The 13670-nt window shown below is 36.5% G+C and overlaps 1 pseudogene; it reads right to left on the bottom strand.

The window, feature by feature from the left end:
* Positions 1-748: 748 nt before the first annotated feature.
* Positions 749-1682, bottom strand: LOC123938092 (annotated as a pseudogene).
* Positions 1683-13670: the final 11988 nt, after the last annotated feature.

A 13670-nucleotide genomic window follows, 5' to 3' on the forward strand; every position in this document is an offset into this window, starting at 1 on the left:
TGAAGGGGCACCTGCACCCCAATGTTCATAGCAGCAACGTCCACAATAGCCAAACTATGGATAGAGTCAAAATGTTCTTCAGAAGATGAATAGATAAAGAAGATGGATGTGGTTCATGTACACAAGGAATAATAGCCATTGGAAAGGATGAATATCTACCATTTACATGAACATCAATGGAACTGGAGGGGATTATAGTAAGCAAAAAAAGCAGAGAAAGACAATTATCATATGTTCATTCATGTGGAACATAAGGAATAGTGTAGAGGACAATAGAGAAAGGGAGGGAAAACTGAATGTGAAATCATCAGAGAGGGAGATAATCCATGCGAAACTCTTAACTACAGGAAAGAAACTGAGGGTTGATTGTGGGTGGTAGGTGAGGGGATGGGGTAACTGTGTGAAGGAAATTAAAGAGGGCACATGGTATGCTGAGCACTGTGTGTTATATTCAACTAATGAATCATTGAACATTATATAAATAACGATGTAGTATACTTTGGCTAATTGAATTTAAATAAAAAATAAATAAATGAAGGAATGGAACACCACAGAAGGTTGTAGTTATAAAATTTTGCAATATTTAATATTGAGATATTTTATTTTTTAAAGACACACTTGTATTTATTTCTAAATATGGCCTGGAAATATTCTGTCTCTCAACGGTTTTTCCTATATATTTTTTCTTAAGGTATTTATGCTCTCCTGGTCTTTTTAAAAGATCTTGTATTAGCAAAATCTAAGTGTTCTACATTCGCAGGGAAATTATCTTCCCAAATATTCTCCAAACAGCTGCTTTAATCTCCTTGTTTCTAAGACTATATATGATGGGATTCAGGAAAGGAGGCAAAACTGTGTATGCCAGAGCAATCATCAAATCTTGAATGGATGAAGTTTTGGCAATTGGTCCTAAGGCAGCAAAGAGTCCTGTAATGAGGAAGAGCATGATAACAATCAGCTGTGGGGAGCAGGCGGAAAAGACTTTTACTGTATTCTCCACTGAAGGGATTCTGAGCACTGTTGAGAATATCTGGATATAGGAGATGATCATAAGAACAAAGCATCCCAGAACAAAGCAGGAACTCAGAGCTAGGGTCACAAGCTCAACAAAGAAAACCTCATGAGAAACTGGGGCCAAAATGTGAGGGATGTCACAGAAGAACTGGTGGATTATGTTGTATCTTGAAATGGAATCCCTAAATATGTTGCCAGTGTGGACTGCTCATAAATAAAACAACTTAGCCAGGCAATGGCTGCTATGTGATGGCATTTTTCTGGTGTCATAATGGCTTCTTATTGGGGGGGTAACAAATGGCAACATAGCAGTCATAGGACATGACAGTGAGAAAGGCCAGCTCAACAGAAGCAAAAGCAAAGAAAAAATAAACTTGAGCCACACAGCCAAAGTAAGAGATGGAGTTATTGTGAGTCCAGGAGCTGTGAACTGACTTAGGCACAGTGACTGAGATGTAGCACAAATCCAAAAAGGAGAGGTTCTTCAGAAAAAAGTACATGGGTCTGTGAAGATACTGGTCAAAAGTAATGATTATCATGATGAGAAGGTGCCACACCAGTGCTGTCAGATAAACCAGCAGAAACACTCCAACATGAAGTATCTGTAGCTCACAGATGTCAGAAAACCCCATGAGCAGGAACTCTGTCACTTCTGTGAGATTGTCCATTGTGCAAGGAAATCTGTGTTCTGATTGTTTAAGAAAATATGTAATAATTAAAAATGAGACAAAGAAAAATGAGCACAATATTGTATTAATACAATTATGTAGGAATTATATCCCCTAGTTAAAGGAATAAATTAGATATCATCTATGCTGCTTAAGTAAATACATTTCTTAATTTAAATTCAATTAGCCAACTTGTAGTACACCATTGGTTTCAGATGTAGAGTTCAACAATTCATCAGTTGCATATAACACCCATTGTTCATTACATTACCTGCCATCCTTAATGCCTATCACCCAGTTACCCTATTCCCCAATCACCTCCAGAAATTCTCAGTTCCTTTCCCACAGGTCAGAGTCTCTCATGATTTGTCTCCCTCTATGATTTCTTCCCATTTTGTTTTCCTTCCCTTATCCTATGATCCCCTGCACTGGTTCTTATATACCTCATGTGAGTGAAAACATATGATAATTGTCTTTCTCTGACTGACTTATTTCACTGAGCATAATACCCTCTAGTTCCATCCAGTGTAAATGGTAAACTTTCATCCTTTCTGATGGTTGAGTAATATTCTATTGTATATTGTATCTCTTGTATATACATCATATATTTTTATCCATTCCTCTGTCAATGGACATCTAGGCTTTTTCCATAGTTTGTCTATTGTTGAGTTTCTTTAAGAAAAAAATATTACTTTATTCATAGGTTTCTTTAGCTCTCAGTAAGGTCATAAGTAACCGTCTGTAGGCTAATAAAATTCCTACATCTAAAGCTTCCAGTTCTTCCCCTGTCCCACATAACCAACTCTGTATTGATAACTCCTCCAGATTACCACTGAAACTTCACAATCAACATGAACCAAAATTCATTTACTACAGATTATGTCCTCTGAAGATCCTTTAAATTCATTCAAGTGTTTCGCATTAAAATACATTCACTTCCTCTCTGTCTTGTATTTTTTCAACAGGCTCATTTAGAGTTTGCTAACTCCAAATTTTTGTCTCTCCAATCCATTTTTTACTCATAAATTAGTGGCTTTAATAAACCCCTATTAGATCATGCCAATCCTCTACTTAAAAATCATTCAAGTTACCCATTTTGCTTGGAAGAAAATTTAAATGCCCTAACAGATCTTCAAAGACTGTTTTTAAAAACTCCAGTATAGGGGAGCCTGGGTGGCTCAGTGGGTTAAAGCCTCTGCCTTTGGCTCAAGTCATGATCTCAGGGTCCTGGGATCCAGTCCCACATTGGGCTCTCCGCTCATCAGGGAGCCTGCTTCCTCCTCTCTCTGCCTGCCTCTCTGCCGACTTGTGATCTCTCTGTCAAATAAATAAATAAAATATTAAAAAAAACACCTCCAGTATAATTAGTGTTCTTCTAGTTTAAGGTGTACAATATAGTGGCTTAACAATTCTATACATTACTCCAGTGCCCATCAAGGTAAGCGTACTCTTAATCCCTTTCACTTATTTCACTCATCCCTGCTCCCATCCTCCTTGGTAACCACCACATTGTTCTCTATATTTAAGAGTCAGTGTTTTTTGCTTTTTGTTTGTCTATTTTTCCTTGTTTCTTTGCTTTGTTTCTTAAATCCCACACATGAGTGAAATCATATATTTGTCTTTCTCTGACAGATGTATTGCATATAGCATTGTACCCTCTAGATCCCTTCAATACTATTGCCAATGGTGACATTTCATTCTTCTCCATGATATAGTATCTTCCTATCCAATTCATCTATCCAAGAATACTTGGGTTGCTTCTATATCTTGGCTATTATAAATAAGGCTGAAATAAACATAGGAGTGCATATTATATATAAAATAAAAATCAATATAATATTTATATATTTCATATATTAATATTATATTATATAATTATATAATATTTATAATATATGATATATAATTATATAAAATAATTAATATTAATATATTATATCATAATATAAATAATATAATAATATAAATAAATAATATAACATGCATTTATATTATATTAATTAATATTATATTATATAAATATATAATAATAAATATATATATAATTGCATATAATTAAAACATTATTGCTTTCATTTTGTTTTGGTAAATACCTTTAGTGGAATTATTAAATCATATATTAACTCTATTTTTATTTTATTTTATTTATTTATTTTTATTTATTTTTTATATTTTTATTCCTTAATTTGTTTATTTACAGCATAACAGTGTTCATTGTTTTGGCATCACACCCAGTGCTCCATGCAGTATGTGCCCTCCCTATTACCCACCACCTGGTTCCTCAACCTCCCACCCCCCCCCGCCCCTTCAAAACCCTCTGGTTGTTTTTCAGAGTCCATAGTCTCTCATGGTTTATCTCCCCTTCCAGTTTCCCTCAACTTCCTCTCCTCTCCATGTCCCCATGTCCTCCATGTTATTTGTTATGCTCCACAAATAAGTGAGACCATATGATACTTGACTCTCTCTGCTTGACTTATTTTGCTCAGCATCATCTCTTCCAGTCCCGTCCATGTTGCTACAAAAGTTGGGTATTCATCCTTTCTGATGGAGGCATAATACTCCATTGTGTATATGGACCACATCTTCCTTATCCATTCATCCGTTGAAGGGCATCTTGGTTCTTTCCACAGTTTGGCGACCATAGCCATTGCTGCAATAAACATTGGGGTACAGATGGCCCTTCTTTCACTACATCTGTATCTTTGGGGTAAATACCCAGCAGTGCAATTGCAGGGTCATAGGGAAGCTCTATTCTTAATTTCTTCAGGAGTCTCCACACTGTTCTCCAAAGTGGCTGCACTAACTTGCAATCCCACCAACAGTGGAAGAGGGTTCCCCTTTCTCCACATCCTCTCCAACACATGTTGTTAACTGTCTTGCTAATTTTGGCCATTCTAACTGGTGTCAGGTGGTATCTCAATGTGGTTTTAATTTGAATCTCACTGATGTCTAATGATGATGAACATTTTTTCATGTGTCTGATAGCCATTTGTATGTCTTCATTGGAGAAGTGTCTGTTCATATCTTCTGCCCATTTTTTCGATATGATTACCTGTTTTGTGTGTGTTGAGTTTGAGAAGTTCTTTATAGATCCTGGATATCAACCTTTTGTCTGTACTGTCATTTACAAATAACTTCTCCCATTCCGTGGGTTGCCTTTTTGTTTTGTTGACTGTTTCCTTTGCTGTGCAGAAACTTTTGATCTTGATGAAGTCCCAAAAGTTCATTTTCGCTTTTGTTTCCTTGGCCTTTGGAGACATATCTTGAAAGAAGTTGCTGTGGCTGATATCGAAGAGGTTACTGCCTATGTTCTCCTCCAGGATTCTGATAGATTCCTGTCTCACGTTGAGGTCTATTATCAATTTCGAGTTCATCTTTGTGTACGGTGTAAGAGAATGGTCAAGTTCCATTCTTCTATATATCGCTGTCCAGTTTTCCCAGCACCATTTATTGAAGTTACTGTCTTTTTTCAATTGAATATTTTTTCCTGTTTTGTCGAGGACTATTTCACCATAGAGTTGAGGGTCCATATCTGGGCTCTCCACTCTGTTCCACTGGTCTATGTGTCTGTTTTTATGCCAGTACCACGCTGTCTTGGTGATCACAGCTTTGTAGTAAAGCTTGAAATCGGGTAACGTGATGCTGCCAGTTTTGTTTTTGTTTTTCAACATTTCCTTAGCAATTCGGGGTCTCTTCTGATTCCATACAAATTTTAGGATTATTTGATCCAGCTTTTTGAAAAATACTGGTGGAATTTTGATCAGAATGGCATTAAAAGTATAGATTGCTCTAGGCAGTATAGACATTTTAACAATGTTTATTCTTCCAATCCAAGAGCATGGAACAGTCTTCCATCTTTTTGTGTCTTCTTCAATTCCTTTCATGAATGTTCTGTAGTTCCTCTAGTACAGGTCCTTTATCTCTTTGGTTAGGTTTATGCCCAGGTATCTTATGGTTCTTGGTGCTATAGTAAATGGAATCGATTCTCTAATTTGCCTTTCTGTATTTTCATTGTTAGTGTATAAGAAAGCCACTGATTTCTGTACATGGACTTTGTATCCTGCCACGTTACTGAATTGCTGTATGAGTTCTAGTAGTTTGGGGGTGGAGTCTTTGGGGTTTCCCATATAAAGAATCATGTCATCTGCGAAGAGAGAGAGTTTGACTTCTTCCTTGCCAATTTGGATACCTTTTATTTCTCTTTGTTGTCTGATTGCCGTTGCTAGAACTTCTAATACTATGTTGAACAAGACTGGTGAGAGTGGGCATCCTTGTCGTGTTCCTGATCTCAACGGGAAGGCTGCAAGCTTTTTCCCATTGTGGATGATATTTGCTGTGGGTCTTTCATAGATAGATTTTATGAAGTTCAGGAATATTCCCTCTATCCCTATACTTGGAAGCGTTTTCATCAGGAACGGATGCTGGATTTTGTCAAATGCTTTTTCTGCATCAATTGAGAGGACCACGTGGTTCTTCTCTCTTCTCTTATTGATTTGTTCTATCACATTGATTGATTTGCAAATGTTGAACCAACCTTGCAACCCAGGGATGAATCCCACCTGGTCATGGTGGATAATCATTTTAATGTGCTGCTGGATCCTGTTTGCTAGGATCTTGTTGAGAATCTTTGCATCCATAGTCATCAGTGATATTGGTCTGAAATTCTCCTTTTTGGTAGGGTCTTTGCCTGGTTTGGGGATCAGGGTAATGCTGGCTTCATAAAAAGAGTCTGGAAGTTTTCCTTCTGCTTCAATTTTTGGAACAGCTTCAGGAGAATAGGTGTTATTTCTTCTTTGAAAGTTTGGTAGAATTCCCCAGGGAATCCTTCAGGTACTGGGCTCTTGTTTTTTGGGAGGTTTTTGATCACTGCTTCAATCTCATTACTAGATATCGGTCTATTCAGGTTGTCAATTTCTTCCTGGTTCAATTTTGGGAGTTTGTAGTTTTCCAGGAATGCATCCATTTCATCTAGGTTGCTTAGCTTATTGGCATATAACTGTTGGTAATAATTTCTGATGATTGTTTCTATTTCCTTGGTGTTAGTTGTGATCTCTCCCTTTTCATTCATAATTTTATTAATTTGGGCTTTCTCTCTTTTCTTTTGGATTAGTGTGGCCAATGGTTTATCGATCTTATTGATTCTTTCAAAAAAACAGCTTCTAGTTTCATCGATACGTTCTACTGTATCTCTCGTTTCTACCTCATTGATCTCTGCTCTAATCTTGATTATTTCCCTTCTTGCATGTGGAGTTGGTTTGATTTGTTGTTGATTCTCCACTTCTTTAAGGTGTAGAGATAGCTGGTGTATTTTGGATTTTTCAGTGTTTTTGAGGGAGGCTTGGATGGCTATGTATTTCCCCCTTAGAACCGCCTTTGGTGTATCCCATAGGTTTTGGACCAAAGTGTCTTCATTCTCATTGGTTTCCATGAATTGTTTAAGTTCATCTTTGATCTCCTGGTTGATCCAAGCATTCTTAAGCAAGGTGGTCTTTAGCTTCCATGTGTTTGAGTTCCTTCTGAACTTTTCCTTGTGATTGAGCTCCAGTTTCAAAGCATTGTGATCTGAGAATATGCAGGGAATAATGTCAGGCTTTTGGTATCGTTTGAGTCCTGCTTTGTGACCCAGTATGTGGTCTATTCTGGAGAAGGTTCCATGTGCACTTGAGAAGAATGAGTATTCTGTTGTTTTAGGGTGGAATGTTCTGTATATGTCTATGAGGTCCATCTGGTCCAATGTCTCATTCAATGCTCTTATTTCTTTATTAATTTTCTGCTTCGATGATCTGTCTATTTCTGAGAGAGGTGTATTAAGTTCTCCTACTATTATTGTATTCATATCAATATGACTCTTTATCTTGATTATTAGTTTTCTTATGTAATTGGGTGCTCCCATATTGGGGGCATAGATATTCACAATTGTTAGATCATCTTGGCGGATACTCCCTTTAAGAATTACATAGTGTCCTTCTGTATCTCTGACTACAGTATTTAGTTTAAAATCTAATTTATGTGATATGAGAATCGCTACTCCGGCCTTCTTTTGAGGCCCATTGGCATGAAAGATGCTTCTCCATCCCTTCACTTTCAGTCTGGGTATATCCTTAGGTTCAAAATGGGTCTCTTGTAGACAACATATGGATGGGTCCTGTCGTTTTATCCAATCTGCAACCCTTTGTCATTTTATGGGCGCATTTAGGCCATTCACATTGAGAGTGATTATTGAGAGATAGGTTTTTATTGACATCGTGTTGCCTTTGAAGTCTTTCTGTCTGTAGATTGTTTCTATATTTCTGTTCAATGATGTTCTTAGGATTTTTTCTCTTTTATAGGACCCCCCTTAATATTTCCTGCAGTGTCAGCTTGGTGGTTGCATAGTCTTTTAAGCCTTGCCGGTCTTGGAAACTCTTTATCTCTCCATCCATTTTAAATGTCAGTCTTGCTGGATAGAGTATTCTTGGTTGCATGTTCTTCTCATTTAGTATTCTGAATATATTTTGCCAGCCCTTCCTGGTTTGCCAGCTCTCTGTGGAAAGGTCTGACGTTATTTTAATGCGCTTTCCTCTCTATGTAAGGAGCTTTTTTCTCCTAGCTGCTTTTAAGAGGGTCTCTCTTGAAACATAATTCCTCATTCTAACTGTAAGGTTTCGTGAGGACTTTCGAGAATTTAAAATCTAGGGAGGAAATCTCTCTGCCTCTAGTACATGAATGTTGTTTCCGTTCGTGAGATTGGGAAAATTTTCATAGACAACTTCTTCCTCTATATCTTCTAGACTTCTTTCTTTTTCCTCCCCTTCAGAGATTCCAATAATTCTGACATTGGAACATTTCATGGCATCGTTTATTTCCCTGATTCTGTTTTCATGGCTTCTGAGCTGTTTGTTCCAGGCTTCCTCCTGATCTTTTCTCTCTCTCTGTTTGTCCTCCAGATCACTAATTCTATCTTCTGTCTCAGTTACCCTAGCTTTTAGAGAATTTAGATTGGATTGGAACTCATTGAGAGGATTTTGAACATTATCCCTGGTGGCTTTCAGTTCTGCCCTAACATTGTGAACATCATCCCTGGTGGCTTTCAGTTCTGCCCTAATCAACTCTGTTTGGTCATCCATGGCTTTCTCCAACCTAGCTATTGCCTGGATAATTGTTAGTCTGAATTCCTTTTCTGACATATTGTCTCTGTGGATAGCCATTAATTCTGTTGAAGAAGGTCCATCCTCTGTATTTTTCTTCTGTTGGGTATTCCTCCTCCTAGTCATTTTGGAAAGAGGTGACTGAACAGATGCAGCTGGACTTATCGATTGTGGTGCAGTCAATGTGCACCCTGGAATGCTTCTGTGCAATCAGGATTCCCCACCCAAATGAGAGAAAAAAGAAAAGAAAAAGAAATAGAGAAGAAGAAAGAAAAAAAGGGGAAAGAAAAAAGGAAAAAACAAGAGACAGAGAGAGAATCAGGAAAAAAAGGAAGATAAAAGAGAAGGCTCAGCCCAAATGGGCCACAAGGTAAGATTTATGAAGTATACAAACAAAAACAGACAAACAAAAAGACTGACAAAAGTATATGACAAGAGAAAAAAATATATATAAGCAAAAAAAATGGAAGAACCTCATCAGAAAGAACCCCAGGTATAAGATTTATATATTATCAGGACAAACAGAAATTCACAGAAACACTGACAGAAGGAAAAATTGGGAGAGTGGTTATAAATTCTCAGTGTGGGTGAGGAAGGTTATTTTGATTCTTCCTGAAGGTATCTTGATGTTTTTGTTAAGGGACTCAACTTTCCTAAGTTACAGGGGGATTAGAAACTGGTTTGCCTATAGGGGTAGCATTGATTGGGGAAAGGGGATTACCTTGAAGTTTAACTCTATATGTATAGTAGAAAATAAAAATTAAAAAAGAATAAACTAGACTAAACTAAGTTAAAATTAAAAATTATTAAATATAATTTATAATTTAAATATAATTTCATATATATTATATATATAATTATATATAATAAAATATAATTTAATATAAAATTAAAAATTATTAAATCATATAGTAACTCTATTTTTGTTTTTTATGCTATAAATGCTTATATTAAGAAAAGTCAAATAAACAACTTTTCACTAAACCTCAAGGAACTATAGAAAGAATAAATAACTGAAATTTAGTAGAAAAAGGAAATACAGTGAAATACATTGAAAGAATTATGAGTTAAAAAAAGAAAAAAAGAAATTGGCAATGCTTTAGTTACACTGACTAAAGAAAAGGAAAGGAAAAAAAAAAGATTTTTTTAATCCATGATAAATGGATAAATGAAAGTGAAAACAATACAACAGATACCACAGAAATACATAGTGTGATAACAGATTACCATAAATAATTATATACTAAAAAATCAGATAACTTAGAAAAACAATGCACATAATTCCTTAAAATGGTCTAAATATGAAGATTGAATAATAAATCTTGGATCAAATAAGTAGGAAATCTTGTAGACCAATAACAATAACAAGATTAAAAACTGAATTAAGAGTCAAAAATCTCCCAGCACAGAAAAGTCCAAGAACACATGCTTTCTTTCGTGAACTCTACCAACCATTAAAAAATAATAATAACTAATGGCAATCCTATAAAATCCTACAAATAATGGAATAGAGGGATACATTCCAAATCATTCTGTAAGGCCAGCATTACCATAATACCAAAGCAGAAAAAAGAATAAAAGAACAACAACAAAAATGCAGCTCTCCCTTGAACTCACCTGCTCTTACATCTAGAGAGTGTACTTTCACCTTAAATAAACTCTGCTGATTGTACTGCATATCTATGATGTTCTGTCTTTGAAAAAGACCACAAATACAAAAAAAGAACAAAAAAAGTGTAGTTTGTCTGATATAACTACTGCCACTCTGACTTTGTTTTGATATCTGTTTGCATGATACCTGTTTCTCCATTCCCTTACTTTCAAAATGAAGTTGACTTTAGGTCTGAAATGAACTTCCTATAGGCAGTATTGAGGGTCTTGTTTTTTTATCAATTTTTGACACCCTATGTCTTTTAATTGGAGAATTTAGTACATTTACACTCATAGTAATCATTGATAGATGTATATTTATTGTCATTTTATTGCTTCTTTTGTCATTGTTCTTGGAGATTTTCTCTGATCCTTTCTAGTTTTTGTCACTTTTGGTCTTTCCTTTCCACTCAAAGAGTTACCTTTAATATTTCTTACAGAGCTGGTTTAGTGGTCAGGAACTCCTTTGGTATTTGTTTGTCTCGGGAACTCTTTTTTTCTCCTCTCTTCTCTATGATACTCTTGCTGGATAGAATATTCTTTGTGCAGATTTTCCCCATTCAGCAATTTGAATATATCATACCACTTTCTTCTGGCATGTCAGGTTTCTGTTGGGAATTCCCCAGCTAGCCATCCTTATGGGTCTTCCTTGTAAGTTTGGGACTTCTTTTGTCTTGCTGCTTTTAGAATTTTTTCGTTATCACTATATTATGCAAATTTAATTACAGTATGTCTCATTGTTGTCCTGCTTTTGTTGATTTTGATGGGAGTTCTCTATGTCTCTTGGATCTGGATGATTGTTTCCTTCCCCAGATTAGGGATGTTTCAGCTATTATTTCTTTAAATAAATTTTCTGCCCCTTTTCTCTCTTCTTCTTCTGGGACCCTTATAATACAATGTTATTACATTTGATGGAGTCATTGAGTTCCCTCAGTCTGTAGTCATGTTGTTTTCCTCTCTTTTATTCAGCTTTATTATTTTCCAGTACTTTGTCTCCCTCTGCTCCCTCCAGCCTACTGCTCATTGCATGAAGCCTGTTTCTAGTCTCAGTTATTGCATTCTTCACCACTGATTGATATTTTTTTGACTTTTTTATCATTGTGGTAACGGTCTCCATAATGTATTCTATTCTTTTCTCAAGCCCAGGGACTATCCTAATGATTGTTGGCTTAAATTCTTCCTCAGGCATGTTGCTTGTATATCTGTTTCACTTAGATCTCTGGCTATCACCTTATTTTGTTTTTTAATTTCAGATAAATTCCTCCCTCTCTACAGTTCATCTTAATCTCTCCTGCTGTGCAGGAGTAATTTACTTTCCTGTTCCTGAAAGTAATGGCCTTATGAAGAAGTCCTGTAGTGTCTAGGGACTGGCACTTCAGGTGTATGCTTGTGTGCTCTGCTGTTGTGTTGTGGCTGCTCCATCCTTCAGGCTAGTTGTCCACAGAGCTGATCCTTGCCTTTTGTGGGCAGTGTTTGGTCTCTGGCCTGAATGTGGTGGATTTTAACTAGGTGTTCTCTGGTATGTTTGTGAATAAAACCTGACTCCAACTCACCAGGTGTGAAGCTCTGCCAAATTTTCAGGTCAGGAGATGTGTTGTGAGCAGGTACTTGCACTGGTCTTCTGGGGGAAGGGCCCACCACATTGGAGTTGAGGGAATATTGACTGGGAAGGGCAGTCCTGGCAGAGGGCAGGACTCTTGGTGTTGATGGAAGCAAGTTAGTCAGACAGTGTCAGTGCTGGGCTACTTCCTGCAGGTGGTTCTGTGTTTTTTTGAGGGATGGGGAGGGAAATGGTGCCAGCCAGCTCCTTTGTTTGTGGATAGGTGTCTCCTTAAAAGCTTCCTCTCAGGGATACACTCAGAAAAGAGTGAATTATCTTCCTCCTGTGTGCCCAGGTGTTCTTCAGATTGATGTTTCCACATTCCAGGGTTCTTTGCCTGCCTTCCCTCCAGGAGCAGTGTAAGGCCAGGGCTCTGTGTTCTATCTCCACCAAGGCCACTGACCTTTAAAATTCCAGTATTTAAGCTCATTGCAGGGACACATGAAACTCAGCCGCTCTTATATTCTAACGCAATGACTTTGGGGAAACATTCTCCTTGTGCATTGCCCCGGGTGCTCCTCTGTCTCTTGTCCTCTGTGAACACAGCTCCCTTACCTACACAGCACCTCTAATCCCTTTCCCCCTGAACCATATGTCACCACTTCTTACGTTCTTCAAAATGGCCCCTTCTCTCCCTTTAATTGTGGAATTCTGTCAATCATCAGCCTTAATTCTGGGCTATTTAGGATGATTTGATAGTTATCTTGTGTTTGAGAGATAAGATGAGCTTGGGTCCTCCTACTCCACTACCATTTTGTAAATCCTAATAGGCAGGTTTTTAATATCCGGGAAGATTCTGAGAGAAATATAGATAAGATTTTTAATAGTTCAATCAGTAATTTACAGAAGTTTTTCATTAGTTTGGTGTATTTACTCTAAAGTACTCCTCAATCTATGAAATTAGAAGTTTGTTTTTGGTTTTATTTTTATTATTTGAGCAAACTAGTTATTATGCTTGTTGAAAATATGAATTTTTAGGGCCCAAGGTAAAATTACTAATTGAGAATTTGTAAGGTAAAACCCAGAAATTTGTCTTTTTATATGTTTCTGGGTAATTTGTTTGGTACAAAAGTTTAGAATTATAACAGTTACACCTCCTGGACAGAACCATCCCTCTCTAGTTTTATGTTGAATAACGTTGGGGTAAGCCACTTGAAATTTGGGATTTGCTGTATAATTAAAAAGGATATGGTTCTTAAATTTAAAACTCATTACAAATAGTTCCGATTTGGAAAAGAACACAAACTTTTGTAGCACCTTCTCTGTGCCAATTTGTTTTCTGCACAATAAATACATTAACTTAATTAATATTAATAATGAAACAATGGAGTAAAATGATACTATTATTCTCATTCTATAGAAGAAGAAACTAAGGCTGAGCAAGGCCAATTAATTTGTCCATAATCACTCAAATATCTAGAGCCCGAGACAGCCTTAAAATCCAGGCAGTCTGTTTTTAAGATCAGTGTTGTTAATCTTTGCATTATACTAACTTCTCTGATGGGTTATAATTTTGGTTAACATGATTTATGAAAATAAATATTTGTTTTCTATATGTTAATCAGTTATTCTCATATCTTTGCTTTTCCTTGGTGGTACTGTCTGCATGTT

The sequence above is a fragment of the Meles meles genome, chromosome 3 (assembly GCF_922984935.1).
Source record: "Meles meles chromosome 3, mMelMel3.1 paternal haplotype, whole genome shotgun sequence".
In the NCBI taxonomy this organism is placed as follows: Eukaryota; Metazoa; Chordata; class Mammalia; order Carnivora; family Mustelidae; genus Meles; species Meles meles.